At 38.5% G+C, this 27,224-nt stretch overlaps 1 long non-coding RNA gene across 9 annotated transcripts; it reads left to right on the top strand.

Moving 5' to 3' along the window:
- The first annotated feature begins 606 nt into the window (after positions 1 to 606).
- LOC121880987 lies at positions 607 to 26,773 on the top strand. Of its 9 annotated transcripts, XR_006091672.1 has the most exons (8): positions 607 to 875; positions 10,338 to 13,189; positions 13,792 to 13,926; positions 16,547 to 16,763; positions 22,063 to 22,206; positions 24,360 to 24,453; positions 25,002 to 25,144; positions 25,242 to 26,773. It is a non-coding gene; the product is annotated as an uncharacterized LOC121880987 (long non-coding RNA). The 9 variants fall into 9 exon arrangements; XR_006091671.1 differs by lacking the exon at positions 24,360 to 24,453; XR_006091674.1 differs by lacking the exons at positions 24,360 to 24,453; positions 25,002 to 25,144; positions 25,242 to 26,773 and adding an exon at positions 22,843 to 24,216.
- Positions 26,774 to 27,224: the final 451 nt, after the last annotated feature.

Raw genomic sequence — 27,224 nt, 5'->3', positions numbered from 1 at the left:
GGGAAACCGACAGCAAAGCCTAATTTTACTTTTAACGTTATCAAATGAAAATAAATGTCCACCCCCCTCCTCCTCTTGGTGCCTGTTATAATGTGACGGTGGTTTGTAGTAATGTACAGGTGCCACAAGATGGCGGTAGCTATATTTGAATTACCATATAGGACCTGTGCAAGTGTCAGTGACTAGATTTTCCATAACACCCATGCCATGGATGTATAATAAGAGCTGGATAGGGCGCCGCCGCTCAGCCTTGCAGCCAATTTTTCCCAGTGGCCACTCGCGGTATTGCAGCGAAAAATCTCCCTGCGGCCCAAAAAGGATTTTCTCTATAGACCACCATTGTAAAAGAGACGCCTGTAAAACTGTAGACAGGACCCCTCGAACTGCAAACAACTTCGATTAAGACTCTTTCTATTATGAACTTTTGATCCATGGAGGTTTTATGTTTGTAAAACTTTCCTCGAGCCGAGAAAAGCGATTTAAATATCCGTGATGTCATCACAGCGTAAAGTCTGTGTTCCCCCGCTATTGGCCAGCGGGGGAACACTACTGCGCATATTCAGTGGGCCGCACAACTCTGAAGCAAACCCGGAAGCTAGAAACTTTTTTTGGCGTACGACTGAATGGGCGCCAATTTTAGTCCGGTATCCAGCTCTTATAATACATCCATGGCCACAACACTGTAGAGAGCGAACATGGCACCCACCAGACGGAAGTTTGACGTCAAATTTAAAGAGAGAGTTTTGCGGAAGAAAACTAAGGAGCGAAAGCTGCAAGACATTTTGAGACTGACACGAAAAGAATCAGATACTGGAAAGAAAAACCGGAGCGTGAGCTGCTGTTAACTGACAAGAGGAGAGCACGGCTAGCTGGAGGTGAGAGGAACAAAGTTAGCTTGGAGCTAGAGAGACAGCTGATTGATATTTGATATTTGACTGTGCTGTTAACTGGCTATTAATGTTTATATCCAGCATAACGTTACCTCAGATTTGTATAATTTTTAACTGACAGTGGCCATATTTCCCCTCCAGTACTTGACCGGTCATACTTCACACAAGATATATTGAAATGTTTGTGTAATGTTTCACAATAAAAGTCGGGAAATGAAGGCTTTTAATTTTATTAATAACATAATGCAGTAACAAAAAATTAATAGAGCAAACGGAAGCAGATCAGAAAACAGGGAGGCTCCATACTAAAATATGAGCAAATATACTTATCAAACAGAGGGAATTAGGAATAAAGGCCTCTCTCTAATATAAGCCTGCTTCCAATAAAGGCCTGGTACCCTCTGCAGTTGAGGTAAATAACAGCCGGCCACTATTAGAGAAAATATGGTAGGTAATAAAGGTCATTGGAGACAGCGTTGTCGAGTTAACTATAACTAGCTATAGCTGATTAAATATGCTGGTGACAGTTGTAATTTCAAAATCAACATTCACCTGCTGCTATTGATTATGTCTGTCTAGAATTAATGACCCATTGCTTAAAATATTATTGAGAATTTTGAGTGGTAAATCTTTCACCGTTATGAATGCAAACTGCATATGTGCCGTGTGAGAATGGAAAGCTTGACAGACATAGCAACAGTAAGGTGGACGGGGCTTGGTGAGTGCTCAGTCGAACCAGAAATGTTAATAATATGTGTCATAACAAAAAATCTTTTTTAAAGAAATCTCAGTGATAGCAGCATGTGAGTGATTAACTGGGTTTGTGTCAAATGCATGAATACAAAACAGAACAAGAAATGAGTCTGATAATTTATTGAAGAATAAGGATGCAGATGTGGGGGCGGGCTGGTTGAAGAACTCTGTGATCCTCTGAGATCTGGCATCGTGAAGTCTGGCCTGCTTGATGTTCCCTTCACCCTCCCACAAGAGAGACACAAGACTGACGAGGGAGGAGACGGGGAGGAGGTTGGTGGGTGTGCAAATAAATCACTCAGACTCACTGATTTGCATTAGTGTGTGTATATATATATAGATGTAAATGATTTAGATAGGTGGTGTACTATTGTGGTTTGTCTGCTGAACTTTAACAATGAAAATGTAGAACTGTCATCTCAATTCTCTCACAGACAGACTGGATAGACAGATGTTGTCATCATCATCATCATCAACAACAGAGAAATTGGATTCTCAGATATACAATCATTTCTCAGGCAGAGCTGTCCGGTCAGAAATTGGTTCAGTTAAACCTTAGTGGGAAGAGAACCAGTTTTTAATTCTTCCAGTTAGAATGTAAACAAAACTACAGTCTGGTAGGATAATAATGATACAAATGCCTTTTTATCATCATGCATCCAGAGCCTTTGCTTCAACTATCTTAATCTCTAGGCTAGCCAGCTAACAGCTCTGTGGGCAGATTGACCAGTTTGAACCTGGTAGGTCAGCAAGGTTCACCTACAGGTTAATAAAGTTTATATTTTTAAAAGTTTATCATTTAATATAACATAAAATTTTGCTGCTACTGTCTTTGGAATCAACTGTGTCTGGGGATTTGCTGTGGTTGCTTGGAGCTGTTGGATTGATACATTTGATGAAGTGTATCTGTTGCGTGACATACGTCAGCACCCCCTAGCTTGAGAGATTCAGAAAGCGCCCAGCTATACTACAGAGAAAAGTTGAGATAAGCTCAACTTTATGTGGAATGGACCCCAGCATTGAGTGTTTGGTGTGGTTGGAGATGGGGTAGATCCCACCTGGAAAGGATGGCACTGTTAGTTGTATTTATTGCCCATGCTATTCTTGCTATTCTTGCTTTTCTTTATGTTTCTTTATGATATAGATGTTGAGTGAGGTGGCATTTGAGCTGCGCCTTATTCGGCAGATGTGATCATAGTAGAGGCATATAATTAGCTTATCTTGTGGCAATGATAATTTCAGTTTTTTTGTTTGTTTGTTCATTTGTGTCTTGTGAGTTGAAAACACTGTGCCCTCTTGATCCTTTTAAAATGTTCTAATGCTGTCTCTACGCTCCCTCATTTAGCTCTGATATTGATATTATTGATATTGTTCATTTAGTATTGAGGCTGTACTGCTGGGGGCGCTGGCCATTTGGTTTGCCGTGCACCTGCATGCAGATAAATATTGCACAACACTTAGAGGTGTTTGTTTGAAGTGATAGTGTGTGTGTGTGTGCGTGTTTGCATAATTTAAGGGGAACAAGTGGTCAAACAGAATTAGATAAAGGCTAGTCCTTTGATAGTCAGTCTGTTTTATTAATTATGATTTTGTGGTTGTGTAAGGAATAGTTCAGATTTTTATTTTTACCTACCTGTTGCCCAGAACCAGCACGGTATTTTAAGATCACAGTATTGTTGCTATTTTAGTTGCTTTGGCATTTCAGTATTTAATTTTGTAAAAATAAAGTGCTCATCTAGTTTTATTGTAGTATTCTTACCATTCTTAATACATTTTATACAATTGCACTCAAAACCACATTTCTGTCTAATTTTCTTTACACTTATCTGTGTGTTGACCTGTACATAGAAGCTAGTAGACTCATTTTAAAGTGCGGCTTAGTAGTGCCTTATCCTCCGGTCGGGCAGGTCACAGAAGCACAGGGCTGTTTACCTCTCCATTCTCCTTTGTGAAATAACTTTAAACAAAATGAAGTGAAAGCTGATTGTCACAGACTCCAGGTTCTCTACGACGTGTATTTAACAAGCTGCAGAGACTGTTAAAAGAATAACGGCATCTTAACAGAAATCGCTGAAGTTGTTGGTTCATTAGCATGGCGGCTATGTCAGAAAACAATTGTCAAGTCAGAGCAGAGTATGTAAATGACACGCTCAACACAACACACACGAAGCTATAGATTCATGAGCAACCAGAGACTGCTGACTACTTTGTATCTGTATGTGTGAACGCGCCTCTAGTTTCACAGCAGCGTGGTACAGCGGCATGTCCTGGTGGGAAGAGCAGCGGCGATATAAGCAGAGACAGTAACTGAAAAGGTGGGGCTAATTATAAATAATGAGCTCTGTTGGTTGTTCCTCAACCACCATGTCAGCTACTGATATCATGAACCTCATCACATTCACACATTACTTTATTGGAGACTTGTAAAATCAATAAAATTGCAATTCACCACCCATGAGATTCATTAGCCTCCAGACACCTCCATTAACTTCCAGCTGTGTTTACCTACAGCTCCTAACAGAAATTTGAGGTGAAACACTCAGTCCATCATCTGAAACATCATGTGTCTTCTATGTTATCCAATTAGTATTTAAGTGGCTTGTTTAACCAATGTGCAAGAGAAATAACTGAAAATGGATATGATCATGCCTATGGCAATCCATCCAATCTTGGGGCAGACTGGGTGCATGTGGTAGTCTACAGTAATGAACACACTTAGTAATTGGATTCCTCATGGGAGAAAAAGAGAGGGTAAATAAAGCTTGTTGGCTGTGTGATTCAAACCAATGTGGATTTGAATTTGATAACAGAAGAAAACAGGAGCAAAGAAAAGAGCTTGGAGCATAGCATGATAAGCAATAAGTGAAAAGTAGAGGCGATATGGCAAATTAAGCTGTCTTCCTGACCGATTTCACTAAGCTCTATTAGATAAGTTTCCGTGGCTACATTCTGTTTTCATTTCCGTAACAGGACAGATCAATATTTATATAGCGCATGAACACAGGTTTCCAAACAGTTTCTGCTTGGCATACATGTGACTAGGATGTGACTCAGGAGGTGAGGAGCTAAACTGAATGTTGTGGACTTGTTGAGATAATGGATGAGCCATTTCTCCTTGATGGTGAAAACATTTTTGTTGAAAACTTTTCAAGCTGCCAAATGTGAATCACATGTCTTGACATCTGTGATTGAGGTTACCAGAGGTTCAACACAGGTGGTAGTTTTAGCCCAAAATGAGACTGCAAAAATGATTTTCCTCTGCTGTAAGCAGATGGTGGACATTCAGAAAATGTTGAAATTTGTAGACCTACAGGGTAATACAAGCCATGTTGCTCTTTTAGTGCTAAAAATGCTATTTAGGTGCTAGGTTGCTCTTTAAAGTGCCAACACTTGATGCCAGAACACTCAATGTATGTACATTACACTCAACAATGTATTTTTAGTCCCAACTTCTCCTGCCTGCTTTGGTCACGTTCACACCTCAACACTTGTCACTCGTCTTGATGAGCTGTCTACATTGAAATGGCATCCTGCCTCTGGCTGAGATAACCAGAATCCATAAAGTCAAAACAGAGAAGTAGAAACAGATGGTGAACACTGTCAATGTGCAATAAAAGAAGCAATGATGGTGTTTGCCGTATTTTATCTAGATGGTATCCTCTGCTCATTTAGCCTCACTCTTCTTATTGTTTCCCTGTTTCCCGATCCTAAACATTGACTTAAGTGTCAAAAAGATCTTAGAAGGATTTAGAGGCTTTGATAAAGCAGCTAAAATAAACTGTTAGAAAAGTCTGAGTGTGATTTGTAAAATGAAATGAAATAAGGACTACAATTAGCCTATGTCCACCAAGAATACCCTCCCTCAAGCACTGAATCAGCCAATAGCAGGCCTCCAGAGGTGAGGGCTTGTCAGGGCTTCATCACATCAGTCCTCACAGCTTCTACTGACTATTCAGCGTTCATTGTATCCAAGACTTTCATAATCAAGTATATTGAAACATGCAAGTTGAAAGCCTGTATGTTTCCCCTACTGTTATGTTGACAATGTCAGTTTTTGTTTACATTTTGTTTACATTCAGTGTCAATCACCAAAACACATTGTGTGTGTGTATCCTGGAGGTCTGACAGATGTGTTTTTTTATTTTTATATCCTTCATAGCTAGTTTTCTAGCATGTTGCAGTCAGTTTAATGCCTTTGTTAGCCCATTGCTACACATCTTTGCATATTACTGCCACAACTGTCATTTAGCAGAATAGTGAGAAAGCATTGGCAGAGATGTTGTGTCACCTGCAAGCTTGCATGCATGCATGTGCGTCCTCATGTGCACACACAGTAAAAGCAAAATGGTCACCCACTCATAAAAACATTCCTCCATAATGCTGCTAGTGGTCAAAAACTCTACAGCAGTGTTTCCCCTATAATAATACAGCCAACAAGAACCCCCGCCAGGCCAAAAAATAATTTTTTAAATGTCAAAAGTAACGCCAAATATCCACTCATTGGCAAATCAATAGCATTTGGGAGCCACTGAGCAGCGCTGTCTCGAAACGTGAGTTAACGTCTGTGTCGTTGCCTGGGAAACTGCAGGTAGCATAGCTGCTTTTAAGGAATAGGGCAGAGCGTAAGCAAGTGAGTGGTTAAGCAAGAGAGCAGAGGAAAAGGTTAGCAGTAAGTTGTCAGGCTGGTGGTAAATGTACTGTACAGACTACAGTGTGTCAGTTAATAAATGCTGCAGCTTGTCAAGACCATGAAAAGTCACGTCTGTTGTTTCCCCAACAGCTGGAAAAGTGAAGGGGTTAGCTCCAAAGTTAGCAACAAGGGGTTAGCCTAGCCTGACGATGCTAAACAGATAAATAGAAAACAGAAATGTGTAGCTGCGTGCCAGGCTAAACCTCTCAACCTAGGGGAAACACTGCTACAGGGTAGATGAATATAATAACCATGTTAAGTGATACTCTGTGAAGATCTTTTTGTAAAATTTGTAGCTATGTAAATCAAATACATGTATAATTGTTTCTGAGAATGCAGAGGTTGACCTAAAAATCAAAAAATGATACATTTACAATCATATTGATTTGTTATTTTGTCATATTACACTTTTTATAATTGACATAGATATTGTTCCTATGAACATTAAATAATCACACTAACATGAACATTTGATTGCATTCAGGCTGAATCCGTCATGTCAAGATTTATTCATATTGTATGGGTAGTGTGTGTATTTGGAGAGACCTTGTTATCATTATACTTTCCAAAATATGTAAAATATGTAGCTGCTGCCTCTGCTGGTCACTCCTAACTCACTTAAGAGAGCTCTTGGGCCCTCTTAATACATTTTGGAGTTGAAACCAAGCACCAACCCTTAGGAATGTTTATGCATGGCACTTATTCTTAATTTTAAAATAAAATTGCACTTAGCATTTTGACTCACTTAGAGATACTTATACATACTGGCCTGGGAAAGATATCCTGCATCACAGGAAGCACTGACAGTAGCAGAGCCTGACACTGGCGTTTAATTTATTTATGTACAAGACTTTCCATAAATTATAAGTATAGCCATGTAATCATAATTTTGTCCAGGCTCAGAAAATCAAATATTCTGCTTTTTCATTAATCCCCAAATGTTTCTTTCACTTAGGCCCAGAACATATGCTCAAATCTAATACAATTAGAATAGAACCAGCTTTCCAAATAAGTCCCATTGAAACGTCGCCCAAATTAGACTCCAGCTTTGGTGACTGTCTTTCATATCACATTAATACTGGTGCAGCACAGTGAAACGATGGCATAACTGCTGATTAGAATGGTGTCTTTCCACATGAGCGCGACAGGAAGCACACGCTGGCAGTTTTCTAATCGCTCTGTGCACCGTCGCGTGGGATTACGGGGATGAACTATTTGCTCCGGATGAAAATTGAGGTAAATCAATTTTCCATTTTCTTTTAGGACTTCACTTCTATCTGGTGTCAAGCTAATGACAACGTGAGCCACTGGGACAGGAGTCATTCATCAAAGACGTTTAAAAGCAAACGCCGAGCCGGCTTCTCTCTCTCCGCTCATTAGTTCAAACAAAATTACTTCTGAGGAGAGCTGCTTGCAGCTATCATGCCCTGCTTGCACGAGGGGGGGAGAAGAATGAATGAATGAATTGCATAAACACGGTCGCCCCCTGGTTTGACATGATTATAATAATTTTCATAGTGAGCCCAAAGCAAACAAAAGTCAAACATTCAGTCTTTTTAGTCTGAATGTGCAGATGAGTGATGCACTTTATGAGCGGTCAGGGCTTCACTGGATTCTTATTAGAGTTTCAAACAGTTTAAAAGTGTACTCAGGTTCATTCTAGCCAGTAAGCGTTTGTGAGGTAAAGTGCTCTTCTTTTCAAAGTGTTGCTGTCTAGAGGAAACCATGTACAGACTGGTAATTAAAGGTCCAGTGTGTAGAATTCAGTGGCATCTAGCAGAATGGACTTAACAGAAATGGAATACAATATTCATAAGTATGTTTTCATAAGTGTAAAATTCTCTGGATATAAGAATTGTTGTGTTTTCGTTAGCTTAGAATGAGCCCTTCATATCTACATAGGGAGCAGGTCCTCTTCCACGGAGCCTGCCATGTTTCTACAGTAGCCCAGCATAGACAAACCAAACACAGGCTCTAGAGAGGGCTTTTCGCATTTTTTGCAAGTTTCACAGCCACCATAGGTTCTCCTATACGCTTAGAAGGGGGGGGGGGTGAGGAGGGGTGTATTCATTTGTTTGCAATCTGCGAACTTACCACTAGATGCCACTAAATCCTACATACTGGTCCTTTAAAAGAAAAAAGTACACAAGTGGAGAAAGATGACAAATGCAGATGCCTTCATACAGGGCATGAGGGTCACTGAATGGTTAAATGAGTATGAAAATGATGTGAATAATATACTATAGCCCTCACAGTCACCAGATCCCAACCCTGTTGAACACAGACTTGACACACACAAGAAGCATTGAAACTATTCTGGAGGCTCATGGTGACCCAACACCTTACTTTCTAATACACCCTAATGCTATCATTCTACTAATTTCCCACCCATTCTGTTTTTCTAAACCAGGTGAAGATAAACCAAATGATTAAAGTGGATACAAAGCAGTCAATGAAGTTAACATAATTTAGATTTCCACTCTAATCAACAATTATATAACAAACATGATAAATATAAACTTATAAAAGAAAAGAGAAACCCTGTGCAAACCTCCAAAGAAACATTTCTTACCGTGACTCCACGTTTTCCATAGCAGTTAGTCAGGCTCACACTTCAGACACTCCAGACTTTAGACTCCATAGATGAGATAATCCCCAGACGTTCCTCAATTATCTTCCTCACCATCATCTTGTTTCTTCTTCTTGCAATGCATGCAATAAAGTTTTAGCCTTTAAAAAAATATATCGTAGCCTTCACGAACCAATGTAAGGCACAATAATTTGGGTTGAAAAAGTAAGATATTGTTCCAAAAGTAAATTATTGTGTGAGTGTTGACCGTCTGACCATCCATTAAGAAACAACTGGAGGTCTGACTTGTTTTTGTTGTTTGTTTTTTTTTACCAACCCAGAATTGGCTCACAACTAAATAAGCATTTTTTATTGGCAGATGTCAGATCTACCTGTTTACTACACAATGGTTTTATTCATGACCAACATGACCATAACAATCAACAATATCAATAATAGCAATACCAATAGTAGCAGCAGTAGGCCAAATAATATATTTATGCATATGGCGATTTTTCAGTATTTCAGTGTAGTCTAGCTTTTGCCTTTTACTGAACATATATTTTAGATACTATCAATTGATAATCAGTCTCTAAAACTAGTACTAGTAACTATTATAGCACCTTGTAAAAATAGAAAAATCAAAGTAAAGACCAGAATAGAAACTAGACATCAATAAAAAGATAAGATATGATTTCAAACGGAGCCCAGAAACACTTCACTGTCTTCACTGGACAACAGAACCAACAATCCCAATGACGTCACTCCAAAATGTCGGCTTGCTAGGTTGATAGCTAGGTAGAAAATACAAAAATAAATTTGTCATATCTGTGGTTTTAACAACTTTTTAAAATCTGATTTTAGGTAAGGTGTTTTTCTAATGCAGATGGGCACTACAGGTACCAAAACATGTATGTTTCATGTCCCCCTTAAATGCTCCTTTATGGGCTGAGAAAATCAGCCTACTTCCTAAAACCCTTTAAAACCACTGGACTATCTCAAAGAATCCATTGTCATGAAATCCAAAGTGGTGATCCAGCGATTTAGCACTGTATTTCCATAAAGTTGGAGGGTTTATGAAAGAACATTTTTAAAAGATCATTTGAAAAAGAATACTCAAAAAGAGGTGTTCAGATATCCTGAGTGTGAATCCATGCATACACTTATTCAGCATTGTTCAAACTCCAAAAACACTGAATTCCACACTTCAAGTTTATTTGTAGAGCACATTTTATACGAAAAAATTAAAATGCAAACAGAGAAATAAATCCTAGATAGGCAAATAATTAACTGCATGGTGTACAGTGAAGAATGCTTCAGGCTAAGTCAGGGTAGTGGAGAACATAAAAGTTTTTAACTTGGATTTAAAGGTAGTCAAAGTCAGGTTAAGTCTTTATATTCCAGCTCTGCATAGTAACTATGTGTGTCTCCATAGTGTGGACTCTGGGAACAGTGAGATGACCACTAGCAGAGGACTCAAGAGGCCAAGAGGGTTCAAATGGTAAAAGACAATCATGAATGTATTTTGGTCCTAGGCCACAGAGAGATTTATAGACAAGTAATTTAAGCTCTATGAATCACTGGAATCCAGTGACCTGAGAACTGGCATATGTTCAGGTACTCATCTTTGTTAGGACTGTAGAAGCAGCATTCTGAATGTGCTAAAGTTACATCCAAAAACTATTAAAAACACATCAATGAGCCACATTGCTGCACTGAGTGACATGTTCCTTCATTACGAAGGGTTTGGGCACGGTAGTTTGTTCAGAAACAGCTCCAAAGACTAGCAGCAGCGATCATGTTTTCCCTACAGAGTAGTTCTTTGTAAGGCAGGCGGCATTGTGCATCCACAGGAACACAGTTCCATTTACAATGCCTCACTAGCTTGTTGTGCTACATTATATATCTGCCTTACATGGAACTATTGAAAAATGTCAGAAAAATGTTTTAAAGTTGCCCATCAGAGTTTCTCAGAGCCCAAAGTGACATCTTCGAATTGCCTCCTCTGTCCATCCAATAGTCCATATTCCTAAAATATTCACTATACTATTATATGAGAAAACAAAAAGCAGCAAATCCTCACTCTGAGGAGTTGTAATAAGCATATGTCTCAAACGATTAATGGATTATCAAAATAGTTGCTAACTTACTTTCTGTCAATCGACATCATAAATCAACTAATCATTTCAACTGTACTCTCATGTCCAATCCAAAATAACCCTGATGACATTATCCAGGCTTATTTTCCCAGTCCTTAGAAAGCTCCATTAAAGCCACAGAACCACAGAAGTTCTCTTTGTGGCAAGTAAACTGATCTTTGTGTGTAATATCAGTGGAATACCCCTTTAAAACATCAGTTTTCTTTGTTAATGAAAAGCTAGACAGGTTGCATAAAGAGAGTGTCCATCACATTTCACATCAGGTCCATGATAAAAGTCAGGACTTGGCTAGAGCTACTGGCTGAGCCATCCAATAGTTTAGTTTGCAGTTTAATTTATTTGAGATGTATGTATGATTGAGAGTAGTCTGAGAGTGGAGTGTTTGTGAAGATACTCTGGCATTTAAACAAGAGGAAAAACAGTCAGGGACAGGCTGAAAATGCATCACATTTCGACATAATGGCACTGACCTTTGGGTCAGAATTAAGTCATATTTGCCTGACAGTGAACAACTCAGCACATGTTTAATTTAAATTAAGGCCTTTCTGTGTAACACTTGTCAAGTGAGACTATTAAATAAAACTCTGTTGAACAATGAAAGAACTTCTCATTTAACCAAACAAGTAGATGGGTTTAGGCACTGGGAGTCAGGAGGTAAATTATATATTCATGAAGGTTTTGTAGCTACTTTATTGGCTTTAGGCTAGACCTCACCAGCAAGCCCATAAACTTAGTTTGACAGGCCCCATGTAAAGCAGCGGGAGCAGGAATAAGCCTCTCACTACTCATCCCTCCTTTACTGCCTGGAACCTTCTGGATCACAACAACAGCAAGTGCAACATGAAGCAGCTGATATGGAGATCAGCTCCCAGGGAGGTTAAGCTGTGAGTAACCACATCTACCGCTCTGCATTTATGGGTTGGAACAGAATGAAACTTTGAAGGGGAAAATCCTCCTGGAAGTCAAATTGCAGAAAAATATCTCTAATGTTTTGTAAAGTTTTGTCAGTATTTGTCAGTATTTTTTAAACATGAACAAGTCTCTCAGGATGATATGATGCAGACAGCCATGCCAGGAGACAAAATCTGAACTCACAGTGCCTGGAAGTCAGACTGTGTATACTTAGGAAATTTGAGACAGTTTGAGCCTTTACACTCCAATGAGTTTCACTTAATATCAGAAATCATGACACTAGAAGTTCTGAATCAATAAATGTACATATCTCTCTTAAATAGACATGCAGGAACTGACTGTCTTCTTTCAAGCTTTAGATTAGCCTGGTTGTTCTCCAAATGTGCGGTTGCTACAAGATCAATAACATACCGTACATAAATACCACTTGGTAGATGTTCAAAAAAGCATAAAAACATCACTGAACCAACACCTCATGGCTCACTTGCCCATTTGCCAAATTGGAGGCATTTTTTCAATGAACACAAAAACTTTGTATCATGCTGGTCAAGCTAAAGCTAAGACTCAAACTCAGCTGAGACTGTACTTTGGCACAGTAGGTGCTTTAAGCTGAGTGCTAACGCCAGCATGCTAAAATACTGACAATGACAATGCCAGTATGCTTATGTTTAATACTGTATGTACAGTGTTTACAGATCAAAGTTATTACAATCCATCATGAGGGTGAAATGAATGTCTACATCAAATTTCGACAGTCGAGGCATTCCACTCATGACTGGCACTGAAGAAAAAATCAGTGTGAAGGTTTTATCATTTGGGGGCCATAAATGTCTGTACCCTATGTCGTGGCTATCCATCCAATAGCTGTTCGGAAATGTCTGTCCAACCAAAGTGGTGGACTGACCAACTAACATTGTGTAACCCGGGTCACAAAGAGTTAACAACACAGAAGTGCCTTAGCCAATCAGAGCGCAGGTCCGCAGCACCGTAGGCAAGCTACACAGCGTACGCTAGTCAGACGCTGGGTGACACTGTTGAGGAAGGACCTGCCGCTGAGTGGTAAAAAATATAACTCAGATAAAACAGTAAAAACACCATATAATGTTGTCAAAACAGAACGGTAACAGCCTGTACTTTGTTGTAAGCTCATACAGGTGTGTGTGTGAGAGACTGCTCACTGAAACCTGCCGAGTGACTCAGAGGAACTCCTGAATTGGTGAGTCGTAGTAAAAGTAAACAATTAAATGCTGCGCTACACGAAGCTAGGCTAAGCTGGCTAGTTCAAGTGAATCAGCCTAAAGCTAACAAAAATTAGCCTTTAGTGCTGAACAGTACAATTAGCTGACTGTTGTAGAGCTCAACTAAAGTAACACTGTTTGACAACTCAACTGGAAAAAATATAAAGATGTGACATGTAGAGTATTTAATTGTTCAATGTTTTCTGTGGCTGATAAAGCTACTGAACTTTTAAATACTGAAGAAACATACCAAGTTATGTTTTATCACGTATTATACTTCATTGATATAGTGAATCTGATTTAAAAAGAACAGAAGACATAAGAATATAAAGTGTAAAGTTCACACTGTTGGTCTATAATTCATGTAATATTGTTTTAATTTAAAAATACCAGGTTAAGAAAAAAATAGTAATTTAGTTCATTTTACCCAGAAATTCATTTACTGTAAAGGTTATTTAAAATATGTTGATTGTTTACATCATATGTATACATTTTGTTGAGGTTTAAGGAATTAATCATTTCTGACAAATCAGAATGGCAATTGATTAATGATCATTTCTGGCCATGTCAATGACTGCAGGTCAGGTTTTTTGAGTTGATTTGAAGTTGATGGCAAGCCAAACCAGACGAGACCATTAGATCCCTGGATTGAAGATCCCTGAACCGAGAGCCCAGAGCCGAGAACTGTCAACCTTACCTCTCTCTTGCCACAGCGGTAGGGTAAACATCTTACTGCACAAGGCCAGCACCACTTTCATGCTCAACCCCCAGCCCCACTTGCACAATCCAAAGTCCCAGACTCTGACTTTACTCTTTATTTTTTGACTTGACTTGGAATAGACACTTACCTTCTTCATTCTTCTTCAAACGCATTCCCTGTGCCTGTGGAAGGACCGAGCCATAACCAGCACTGGTTTAAATGAGTGGACTGAGTATTCATACTATTGATATGGTGTATTATTGTACCTTGGTTAAAGTGATTTTGTTATTGCTAGAGCAGTGAATAGTGAACTGTTGCAAGGATTAAATGTGTTGTGAAGTGATAAAATTGAACAGGATATGGTTCTGATATTGTTACCTAACTAACGTTGGATCCAGATATTGAGAATTTAGTTAACCTATAGAAGGGTGCACCCAGTCAAAACAGAAAAGTAGTTGAAAAGAACTCAGTGGTTCAAAACCAAAAGAAAAAGTGACAGAAGAAATAATTAATTGCTGAATTCAAACTGAGATATCTTTGTGGAATTTAACTATTTACTGAACTTGAAGTTATTTAATTTATTTTGTTTATTTTCAAAAATAATACACAGTACCAGTTTACAGCTTCTTGTCTCGTGTGGTCATTTAATGTTGCAAATAGCCATTTCTGCCTCCTGTCTGAATCTAGTATCCTCTGATTCTGGTCCAAAATTGTTAAAATCCTTACTAAATAGTAGTGTTAGGAGCCAAGTGCTATAATTGCCATCCCTAGAGCCACGCTGCTATTGTTGCTAAAAGCTCTAATGCAAACTCTAAAGACGCATGGCATTCAACAGGAGAAGTGTTATCAATTTACTTTATGTTTTTTCACTTTCTAATGTGCCATAACAGATCATCTCACTCCCATGAATGTGTATTGCTGTGATGCAAACAGGTGATCTTGAATATGGATGATACAGTCTAGGAATGTGCAGAGAGCCCAGTATTTGTATTTGTATCTATATTTGTTGAGGCAGCAAAATTATTTACATTTGTATTTGTATTCAAATAAAAGTAGAAATAGGCGTGTTTTTGTTTTTTTTAAATATACTTTTAATTTCAGGATATTAAAGTGTTAAAATAAGTGTTTATGAATAAATTATCTTATAAAGGAGGTCCCCACACCGGGTCTCAAACTCGAGTCTCCCAGATCATAGATAACTGTGCTGACTCCTGAACTAAACCAAGCAAGTGCATTGCCAATGTGCCGACAGGCCGCTACTTATTTATACAACCATAACACAGAGACAGCACAGCGTGTAACATGTAGAGAAGAACTTCAAAGGTGATTCTTGCTTTGCACTTTTCATTTATTGCCTATTTTTTACAACTTAACTTTGTGGAAAGGAGAAGGGGAACAACAGGTTATGGAGAGTCCCTTGGGAGCACTTCGCATGGGTCAGTAGCTTAGATTTATCTCTGGGGAACAACCCCAATGCTGGGAGTGATGTCCAAATAAGGAAATGTGCGTCATGTAGCAGGTGGAAGTGACTCCCCTTGTTGAGACCTGCTGATAGACGTAACAGCAGAGCAGAGGAGAGAGATAGTGATGTAACCGACCTGTGCACTGGTATTTGACATTTATTTTTTTCTTCCTGAAAACAAATAATTTTTAAAATATTTGTACAAAATGAATGTTTGTAAAAAAAAAAAAAACACTATTTGCGCTTTGCCGAATAATGTATTTGTAATTTGGGCACACCCCTAATACAGTCAAAACAAAACTGCAGAGCCAAGCAAACCAAGAGAAATTTCCTTACCATTTGACTTGTCAGTCAGTGACAGGTGCAGTCACCACCATTATTTTCTCAGAGGCAGATTTGATTACTGTATGTGCACAAATTGAACACAGAGTAGGATTTTTATCCAGAATCCATTTTAAGTGGTAGGTAGGTTCATTCAGAGGTTTCAGCAGTGGAAACTGTGGTGACTGCCTCTGCAAAATGAATCCTGTCATAAAGGTACAAGTCATTATCAATTACTGAGGTTCTTCAGCTTTTTTTCTGCAACATAGAAATAACTCAGTGGTATTTTAAACACAGAGTACCTCACTGCTAATTCATTAATTCCCAAATTCATTGAGTTCTAGTCATTTGTCTCTGTGAGAGTACTTGTGATGACACAATGGTGAACCCTCTGTAGATGTCTTATTTGGAGAGAAGGTGCAAGTTCAACCTACTAGCCTTCAGTCCTAATGAGCAGCTCCCTGAAATGGGACACAGCTAGAGTTTATATGTCTCCCCAAGAAGCATATACTCAGATTCTCTTACAGTCAATACACTGATTCAGGATCAGTCACCAAATTGTGTTGAGTGCTTTATATCTATGACAGTGTCCCCTAGTTGTAATAAACACCAGGTAGTAATTGCCTTGCTCCTAAATGACACTACAGAGTCAGCCTTCATTTGCAGGTGATGACAGAGTAGCGACCGAGAGAAACGAGTGAGTCACAGTGCAGTAGGGCCACAGAGGGTCAAGTTGGCCCTTTCAATCCCAGACATGATGGCACAGGTCCATCTTGTGCTCAGCACATTCAGAAGTAGCTGTCTGAGTGAACAAATGCTCTCCATGATGGTGATCAACAAATCATTCCACAGGTCCAGGCAGGCAGAGAAAGACCCTCTCTTCTTTGTGAAAGTGGCCACAGCCCAGAACTTAACTGCAAGGATTGATGAAGTCACATAAAAGGGGAGACAGCAGCTGTCCAGAGGGAGCGGATAGGTCAGCGATCTGCACAGGACAAAAGCTAAATACCACAAAGTCACCAGTGCGTCATATAGAGGCCTCTCACACAGGCCAGGAGTCACTTCTATGGTTAGTAAGTTCAATATGCTGTCATTAAGTCATACCAGTTCATAAATCAATAACATCAACATGCCGCATATGTTTGATATAGTTCAGCTTGTGAAGAAGGATATGCTGTAATTTTTATGATACTGAATTGAGTAACTTGCTTACTCGTTTAAAAGGTAATTCCAGTTTATTATGATTTGGGTCTTATATTTATAGTTTTAGCCATCATTCTTATTAATTGTGATAACATTGCCGTCACCAAAGAAATTCCTCAGATCTGAGAACACTGTGTCATTGCTGAAAAAAAAGAATCAGAATTTGGCCAGATTATCTAAACTGCAATATTTGTAGGTAAAACTGAAAGTAACTCATCTGAAATGTAGCTAATAATCCTTCACTGAATAGGAAAACTGTCTGTTCACAGCTACAGCAAGTATGGTAGGTTGAAGTTGAACTAAGAGGACACTGTAAACTGTAAACTGGGATGGATGTTTACAACAGACATTTTGGGTAATAATTCTGCCATTTGCCTTTGTTTTTTCTGTATTTTAATACATTCCCAGGCCTCGGGATTTAACTTAATCACAGATGGATTATGTTGATTATTTTGGTATATTACATTACAATCAGATTCAGTAACAGAAGTGATAACATGTTCAAGTGTCCCCATGACCAGGCATAAGTTCAGTAATGAGTTAGTGGTAATTATTAGCTTCTAAATCTTGACATTTGTGAAAAAAAAATGTTTACACTTGAAGTTGCTGTCAGGAAGCATCATGTTAAACCTTCAATGATTGGGCAGTGACACAAGGCATCAACACATACACCCTGTAACAAATTTTTACTTGTTTTTTGTTTCTGGGTAGTGTTACTTCCTAATTGCTTATGCCTAAAACATATAGAACATGGGTATTATTCCCTTCAAACTTCGCTTTTGTGACCAGGATAGTGCTATTTTGAAATCTACATATTTTCCTTTGTGGTCACTTTTGTATAACTTAAGTATAAATACGTGTTAATTTTGATTCATATGGTGTTTTTTCTGACTTTATGTGAATGAAAATGTGCAAATTCACCCATTTTCCCATCGGAAATAGGACATTTCTAAATATCATTGTCCAGGTCACAAAAAGGTCACAAAGTTTTTAGACATAAGCAATTAGGAAATAACACTTAGTAACCACGGACAAAAATTGTGTTACATAGTGTAATGGTTAAAGGGAAACTTATCTCAAAAGATTGCTCCCAAAGATAACATTGCAGCCTGTTTTGCAGCTGCTGGCTGAGGCACTCTTACTCGTCCCCTGATGTAGTTTTAATATAAAAATATGAAATAGAGCAGCTTTAAGGCAATTTATACATTACAACATATTGACAATAACTCTCTATCCAACATTGCTTTTAGCTGCTATGATGGAGGCAAGCTCAAATCTATTGAAAAATCTAAAGTTTAGTTTATTAGAGAGGCATTTGTCCAAATCAGAGGGAAAGCAAAGGAACAAGTGTTTTTTTTTTTTGTTGTTTTTGTTTTTGTTTTTTTTATTTGATTTATTGATTGGGACAGTGTGCAGTTTTAAACATTAAAGATGCACTGCACCGGAGTTAGCTCGAAGCTAAATTGCATCCATAGTCCCCCAAAATCAAAACATACAACAGCACAACAACAAACAGTACAGAGCAAAAAAAAAAAAAAAAAAAAACCTCACACAAACAAACAAAACAAAAAAGCACACAGAACACACCATACAAAATATAAAGCTACACACAACATCACATACACCCACAATGTCAGTGCTCTGTCAGTTACAACACTGTCTGATTCTGTTGCTATCTTGCTATCTATCTTTTTTTTAGTTTACGATTTGCCTTAGGAGTTGATTTCCATGTTGAAATCATAATTGATGCTTGACATAACCATTATTTCATTTTTCATCTCTACTATAAATAGCTCCCTGCAATCTGGTCGTGTCCCAGCCTATTTTAAACATGCAGTTGTTCAGCCTCTACTGAAAAAAAAAAATAACCTTGACCCATCCCTTCCCAAAAACTATAGGACTATATCCAAGCTGCCTTTTATCTCAAAAGTTTTAGAGAAAATTGTTGCCAAACAGCTTACTGCTGTCTTGACTGCACACAACATTTTAGATAAGTTCCAATCTGGTTTCCGTCAGAAGCATTCCACTGAAACTGCTCTTCTCAGAGTCTCCAATGACATAATGATGTCTTCTGATGTGGAGGAGTGCTCTGTTTTGGTGCTGCTGGATCTTAGTGCAGCTTTTGATACTGTAGATCACAGCATCCTGACTGAAAGGCTTCTTCTCCTATCTCTCAGATAGGGTTTTTTCTGTTACTCGGTCCCTACATGTCTGAAACTGCTGCTCTTTCCTGTGGTGTGCCTCAGGATTCTGTCTTGGGTCCTATATTATTTGCTTTGTATATGCTTCCCTAAGGTCATATTATTAGCAAATTTAAAGGTATCCCTCATCACTGTTACGCTGATAATATCCAGCTGTATGACTCTTTTATGCCTGATGAGACTGTCAAACTGACTGTTTTGTACAATTGTCTGACTGCCATTGAGGACTGGATGGCTAACAACTTTTTACAGCTAAACACAGATAAGACTGAGGTCCTTATCACTGCTTCAGATAGCATAGCCTCCAAGGTTGCTTAGTGTATTGGGACCCTGTCTTCAGCTGTACATTGTAATCTTAGAAATCTCAGTCGTATATTTGATCAGGCTATGAACTTAAATCAACATATCAAATCATTGACCTGTACATGTTTCTTCCATTTACGAAACATTGTCAAACTCAGGTCTGTTGTATCACAACCTGAGCTAGAGATGATTATTCACACTTTTATATCATCCCAGTTAGACTACTAAAATTCCCTTTTCACCTGCCTCAGCAAGTCTACATATGGCCCAGAACACTGCTGCAAAGCTCTTGACCAGGTCTAGCAGGACAACTCACATCACTTCCATTTTATCTTCTTTACATTGGCTTCCCATCAAGTTTAGGATTCATTTTAAGGTTCTTGTTTTCACATAAAGAGCCCTGCATGGTCAGGCATCTGTGTACATCTCTGACCTGCTTCATCCTTATATCACCAGTAGTCACTTAGGTCTTCTGACCAGGGCTTACTGGTTGTCCCTCGCTCTCAATTGAAAAAAAAGGTGATCATGCCTTTGAAGTGGTGGTTCCGACACTGGAATGCTCTTCCTGTAGACACACGATGTGTGGTCTCTGTTGACACCTTTAAAAAGCAGCTGAAGACTCATTTATTCAAAATGGCTTTTGTCTCACCTCGGGCTGTCTAGTGTTTGTAATTTTGTGTATTTTCTGTTGCTTATATTTTATTGTTTGTTTTCTTTCTTTACTGCTTTTTATGGTCTTATTTTTCATAATTTTTCTCTTGTGAAGCACTTTGTGACTTTGCTCTGTGAAAGGTGCTATACTAAGTAAACTTTACTTTACATACTTACTTCATTTCCATTCAGCTAAATGGCCACTTCACAAAACACTCATACAAGCATATAATCATGTTACATTTCTGCTTACATAAAAGCCTGCTCCCTTTAAATAGAACAGTGTACTCATAACCAATAAATTTGATGCAAAAATCCATGTTCTAATGAACCAGATCTTTTTCTCCTTTATATACCACACATACATTTACTGCAGGTTTCACAATTAAAGGTTCTATACGTAAGAATCAGAAATTATTTCTCATTAGTGACACCGGTGGCAGTTAAGTGAGCTACAGTCACTATCCTGTTACCCTCGCTTGTGGTGCGAACAGCGGGGCAAGACTATTGCAAGTGATGTCTTTTTCCCTTTGAAGATCTTTTAACAAATATGCGTCACATCCGTTGGATTTTTACAGAAAATCCGGCCCGGGTCCTTCAAATAAAAATCAGTCCACAGGCTGTTGCACACAACCGAAAAAGTTGTGGAAGGTCTCATTTTTTAAGTTCACTCGTTGGCAATAAAAACAATTGATACATGTAAATTGCTTCACAAATTTTACATATAGGACCTATAAGCGTGTGACTCTTAGCCAACAATTTAGAACTTACATTATTAACACAATCATCTTCTTGACTAAATGACATGGTGACTTTAATTTGTTATTTCAGGCATATACTTAAATGACAATTCAATACAAGCAGTTTGGTTTTTTTTTTGCTTGTTTGTCAATTAAAAGATAATATATGAACTGGTAATATATGCCTTCTTCTTTCATGACTTAAGTATATGCTGTGTACAATGAATATTTACAACAAATGACAGTTTCCTCTCTCTTTGTGAATTAAAGGACTGGAATAGATAGCTCACACTTGACATCCCTCTTTGCTGTATTTGTGGAGCGTCTATGTACATGATGAAAAAATTTATAAGAGCCTAATGAAGCCCTTGGGTCATGAGTTATGCGTAGTGGAAATAAAGCGTGATGAATCATTGATCTCTTGATGGTCCTTGTTAAAAATTCTGCTGTTACCTCATAGTCCGACACTGTGGTTCAGATGAAGCCCATTTTCTTCGGTAGAGCTCCCTTGTGGCTGAGAAAAATGTCACAATGCTAGTAGCGCTGGTTAAGCAAAGCTCCCAGGAGCTCAATGACCTATATAGAAAAGCCGCTAATTTGGATGTTAAAATGGTGTTGGAGTGTGGTCAAGACAACCAAGTACAGAAGAGTTATATAATGGTGTGGAGTGTTGTGTGAAAACAAACATAATTACACATTGATTAAACCATGTGTCATTTACTAAAGCTGTTTGTAATCATAGTCAAACAGAGACTTAAAGTGGACATCCTGTACATTTAGCCAAAATGGACATTCTGTATGTCTTTTACTTGTAATCTTGTTCCTAGCACTCATGTGCAAATTCTACCTTTACATTGTATATCATGGCACCATGCTGTTGCCGTTATCACTGGATAAATCAGATATCATGTTCAAAGGTAAGCCCAGGTGGATTTGCAAGTTAGGTTGACTTGCTCTAAATAAAGGATACTGACTTGCTCATAAATATTGATGATGGCGTGGGGACCGAACAGCTTGAGATCACACGCTCTACACGGTTACTCTGTAGAGTAAGAGAGCTGTGTAGAGTAAGAGATCAGGCTCCGTAGTCACTGATCCATTAAATCATGAATGTTTATTGCTGACATTCATTGCATGAGTTTGTATTTTCACAGCTCTGGCCGGTAGTAGTTACTTTTTTGAGTATTTTTTAAATTCTGTAATTTTACTTAAGAAGTTTTTTTATTCCAAGTATGGTATTTTGCTACATTGCGAGTTATATCTGTTACAGAGTAAGAGTTGCATGAATGAGCCATGATGAACTGTGTGAGAATGGAACCAAAGAAAGGAGCAGAGAAAAAAGCTGCCGGTGTGGAGGGCAGGGGTCCGTGTCCAGCGAAGTGCCACTCGCCTCTCAACTGGCATTCTGTAAAAGGTACATGTTCTGAATGTTAACATTCACTGGTGGAGTGTCAGGGAGTGCAGTCACATCTCGCCCAGGCCTAGCAGTTTATGAACAGAACAAAAAATAACATCATTTTGCACTATGGTCAAGGTTAACATTATTGTACCTCAGCAAATCTTTAAAAAGGGTTACATCTACATTAATTACAATTATTTTAGTCACTGATTTAATGCAACAACATGCTAGTATGCTAAGTAACTCAAATTGAACACACCCACAATGTTGCATGACCTGAAATTAGCTGCATGCTAATTTGCGTGTTTGTGTGTTGCAGCTGCTGTGGAGTTTTATTGTTTATGATATAACATTTTCTATCCTCCAGAGTACATTTTTACTGGCCAACTTATTACTTTTATCTAACTACATTTTTAAACAAGTAATCTTACTTTTATCTGAGTGAAATATTCTAGTACTCTTTCCATCACTGCTGACAAGTTAAATTTCTAACTGTAAAATGTTGCATCGAGTACATGCTACAAATATATGCTCACATTTGGTTTGTTGAAATTATGTGTTTTTATATGAAAAAGGACAGATATTATTGTAGTTTTATCATAGTTTTAAGCATTATTTCTTAAAGAAGTGGTTTCTCCATTTCTCCCAAAGGAGTATCCAGCAAAGGAGTGCTAGCTGCAGTAGGTTGCAGTGTTACTTTGTCATGCATAAAAAAGGTTTTTAATATCTCATCACAACTTATTATAAGCTGTCTTAAAGCCTGTCTGATGTTGTCTTGTTGACATCTGACATGGCAAATTGTTTGTTCAGGTTAGAATTTTCCTGCCTACTGTGATCAAGTCTTGCTAGGTGCAGTAGGAAAACAATGACAAAAATGGCGACCTTGCTTATATTGTTATCAGTTGTCACTGTGGCTCATTGATGTCTGTGTCTGAATAGTGTAAAATTTAAAAGCATAGTGTAAAAGTGTACATGAGTGACTTTCATGGTGTTTATTTTCATGTTTATTGTCACTAATCAGATCATTTCATTATAATACAGCTGGAAAATCGGTTGTAGCGACATTTTTGTAACATCAAGCTTTCAGATGTGTTTACACTATGTACCTATTGTTCTTAATATGTTGCATATGGTTCAGGTATATTTAAAACAAAACAGGTCACCAGGCTGGCTCACTAGCAGTATTAAAGATAGTAATGTATATTTTGGAAGCTGTTTAAAGCAGCATTTAGAGACTTTACACCAGTACTTGGACAGTTTTGGTTCCATTTGCCAAGCAACATCTGTCTCTGAAATGTCTGCCTTCACCCCAGTACAATGGAAGTGACTAGAATTGTCTCTGTCTCTCAAAACATTTAAAAAATGGCATTTAGAGAGATCAGCAGTGGCATCTCTCTCTGGAAAAAATTTCCTTGTTACGGTGAATAATCCACACGCCTGGAAAAAATAAAATCAAAACAATTTGCCTGCTTAGAATACCATTAAGTGAGAAAATATCTTTTATGGTAATTTGGGTGAAGCAACCCTTTAACTGTGGAAGTGTTTAAACGTGTTTGTGTACAGTGTGCTTAAACGGGCTGTTATCTTTCATTGATTTCTTTTGTTTTATCAATCTCAAAGGACATACAGATAATTAAAACAATCACTGAGTAAGGTTTGTGAGTAAGGATTTTAAGCTTTGAGACAACTGAGAAGAGGATTACACAAGAAGAATACATTCTGACGGCAGCTGAATGTCTGTAAGCACACTGATTGTATTGTAAAGAATGCATAAAGCTGGGGTTAAGGTGAAGTGTTATTGATTTCATAAGAGTGCTTTTGGTTTCTTTGGGCTTTATAAATATATGTTATTTCAAAGCATACATGGAGCACAAGCATGCTTCACTCCCAATGATAAGAGGGGTGACGTGAAAAGAAATGTTTGTTTGTTTGTTTGTTTTTTTCATAAAGCCAGTCTTTCATAAGAGCTGTGATTGCAGGGAATGAAAAACTAAATGATTGTCTCTCATAGGAAATTTCAAAGATGTCTGTGATTAGTTCCTGAGAAATAAAAATCTCTGGTTTAACAACATGCTTTTTGACCGCTATTTTCCCAGATACCCTGAATTCACCATGTTTCCACGATTTAAGATAAAAACTCTTGCTTATACTCATACTTGACATGACAGGGGCACTTTAAGCAGCTGGCCACATAAAAGGTTTTACAGCATCCTTGAAAACAGAGCCAACACAATGAAGACTTCACTCTGGTCTTCACACGAAGTAAGTTTCGTAAAATGCTCTTGCTACGCTTCTCCCTCCCTCTCTCAAACCATGACTTAGTTTTTATGTCCCTTATCTTGTTGTCTGAGGCACTTTTCTTGCTTTTAAATCAATTTCCTCCATGGGGATTAATAAAGTTGAATTGAATTGAACATGAGCAGAAGCTGATATGAAGATGCGAAGGCAGTGTGGCATCTCTTTCACATATTGAAATGAAATATAATGTGCTTATGCTAAATGCCTCTGACAGGATTAACCGCAACGATTTAAGGTTTTTCCCCCGCGGGAAGTTCAGCGCAAAAAAAAACCCCTCCACACACACACACACACACGGGCGCACGCCCCACGATTGTGCCATAATTGCCTTGGTTGGGGTGGTGAAAGCTGAAGAACACACAGCAGTAAGTCACTGATTCAGAAGTGTTATTTATGTTCAGTCGAGTGTGCTGCTAGCTCCGGGCGAAAAACCGTACTGTCTCTGTCAGCAATGTGTGTTGGCTCTGAACGAAAATGTAATAACATGCTCTGTGTTGCTGTTGTTTTTCCAGATGACTAACACTATTTGGGCTGAGGACGAATACTTCCTTGGGCTGTGCTGTCACCACTGGTGGTAAATATGATGTCTGCCTGTAACACGGTTTCCTTTTGGAGACATCTAGTTCATATCTGTCAGCGGGGGTCCTGTGATGAGGTGACATGACACTTCAAGAGAGTCATGGGTAAAAATAAAGACATCATTCCCTTATATAATTTATAATAATGAGGTGTATGTCTGTGTTCATATGCAGATCCTTCATTATGCCCACTCAGAGTAATGATTCTGGCAGTGAAAATGGTAGACAGCCCACAGCATCATCTCAGAGGAAGCATGCGATGACACTGACAACTACAGGCTGCATGGTGTACATTCAGCATTTGGACTCCCCCTTCTACATGTAACCCATCGAATATATCTGTAGCACGATTTGCTGTTCCACAAAAGAGGCATATTTTTTCACCAGCAGCTGGTTTCTGCAGGGTGTATTCCCAAAGGGACAAAACAGCCCCGACCACAAAGGACAGGGCTGCTGTAATCGTTGGACGCCTTGGCTCACATCAAAGCGCTCGCCAAGCTGAGATTGCATCTCTCTCCACCCACTGTTTCTGTGCCCAGCCGTCATTCTGGGCAAGCGTTTGAGCTGCAGCCATGTCTTGATCAGAGAGATGTAGTAGATAGTGTGATATGGCTAAACTGCTGACACAAGGCTCTCGGGCAGATGGCACCTATTGATTTTAGGCCAAAATCTTTCCAATGTTGGGAGGGAGCTAGAGTTTGTTGCTATTCATGAAAATTTCATCGACTGAAAAAAAAAAAAGGTAAAACTCTCTTTCACTAAAATGGGTTTCAAAGGAAACAGTTGTTATAGTAATAAAATATCACAGCCTCCTGCGCTACATTCTGTCGAAGCTCTAGGACTTGTCTTTAACATGCAAACTCATCTTTAATTCATCGCCTACAGCAGCATAACCTTAGCTGTGATCTCAATTTACATATTAAATGACAATCCTTAACGCTAACAAATGAGTCTACTGTATAACATTAGGGAATCCCCTTGGTGCCTCACATAAAAAGACAAACAATAGTAGCTCTCATAAAGAGAAGAGAGCACTTGCACCATTGTGCTCTTTATGTTACACCTTGGATCACATTGAGCCTTGTTAACAAATGAAATATCCACAGTTTAGAGTACAAGATAGTCTACGTTCTCATTATTAAGACATAAATAACCCATCTAACATTTTTATCTCCATCTGTTGGGGATAATGAAAAATTAACATCTGAGATTTGTTACAGAGGAAGATATAGGTGATGTTATGGAAAAGAGAACTTGGTAATTCTGAATGTTTTGTGTACTATCAGTAATATACCTTATAATGTCTCACTGTACATGGAGTTGTGTCCTGGAATGACTTGGAGTGATGCCAGTATGTCAGCAGAATTGGAGTTTTACTTATACAAACATTTCTCTGAGGCAGAATTCAGTTCAACCACAGCTTTTTACAGCATTCAAGATTACTTTAATAATTTGCCAACAACAAACATTCTGCCCTCAAGCAAATCAAGTTTCAATAAAAGAAATGTGGTCATACTCAGGAAATAGAGCCAGAAGTAAATGGCTGAGAAATGTTTATTTGGGTATAATCAGCAAAATTTGCCTTATTGAATGAAAACACACCACACGTTTAGATGCAAGGCTACTGATGAAAACTGAGGTAAGCACTTTTGTTTTCAATTGCTGAAATGTTGCTCTTTAACAAAGCTGCAGTAACATTTGCTTGTCCTTATACTGAATGTTAAAGTTAGTTAATTGTAGCTTTGTCTGGCCAGCAACAGCATGTAAATTGAATTTTTTTAATACAGCCCACAGTCACAAACAGCTCAGGGTAAAGACCCACTTAATGCGGTTCAGCTTGAATCAAAGTTTGCCCTATGTCTGTTTTCTATGGGAGGCATGCGACCTGCTTCTCAATGCGTTGTAGTTGGCGAAGTATGATGTGCGTCCATGTAAAATTCCACACATGCAGTGTCTGGGCACATTTCATTGCTTCAGATTTTCCAGCATTTTCATCAGATTTTCTCCTTGGCACATCCTGGCTACTGTGCTGTGAGTTGTTCTTGTATTTGTATGGGGAGGACACACACACACAGGACAGTGTGCGCTTCAAGCGGTGAATGTGTGTTGCACCAAAAGAAGCAATTCTGTAGAGCAGCAAGAGAAGTAGTCAAGGAA

Source organism: Thunnus maccoyii, chromosome 16 (assembly GCF_910596095.1).
Source record: "Thunnus maccoyii chromosome 16, fThuMac1.1, whole genome shotgun sequence".
NCBI classification, from domain to species: Eukaryota; Metazoa; Chordata; class Actinopteri; order Scombriformes; family Scombridae; genus Thunnus; species Thunnus maccoyii.
This window is presented reverse-complemented; position numbering and strand designations above follow the sequence as displayed.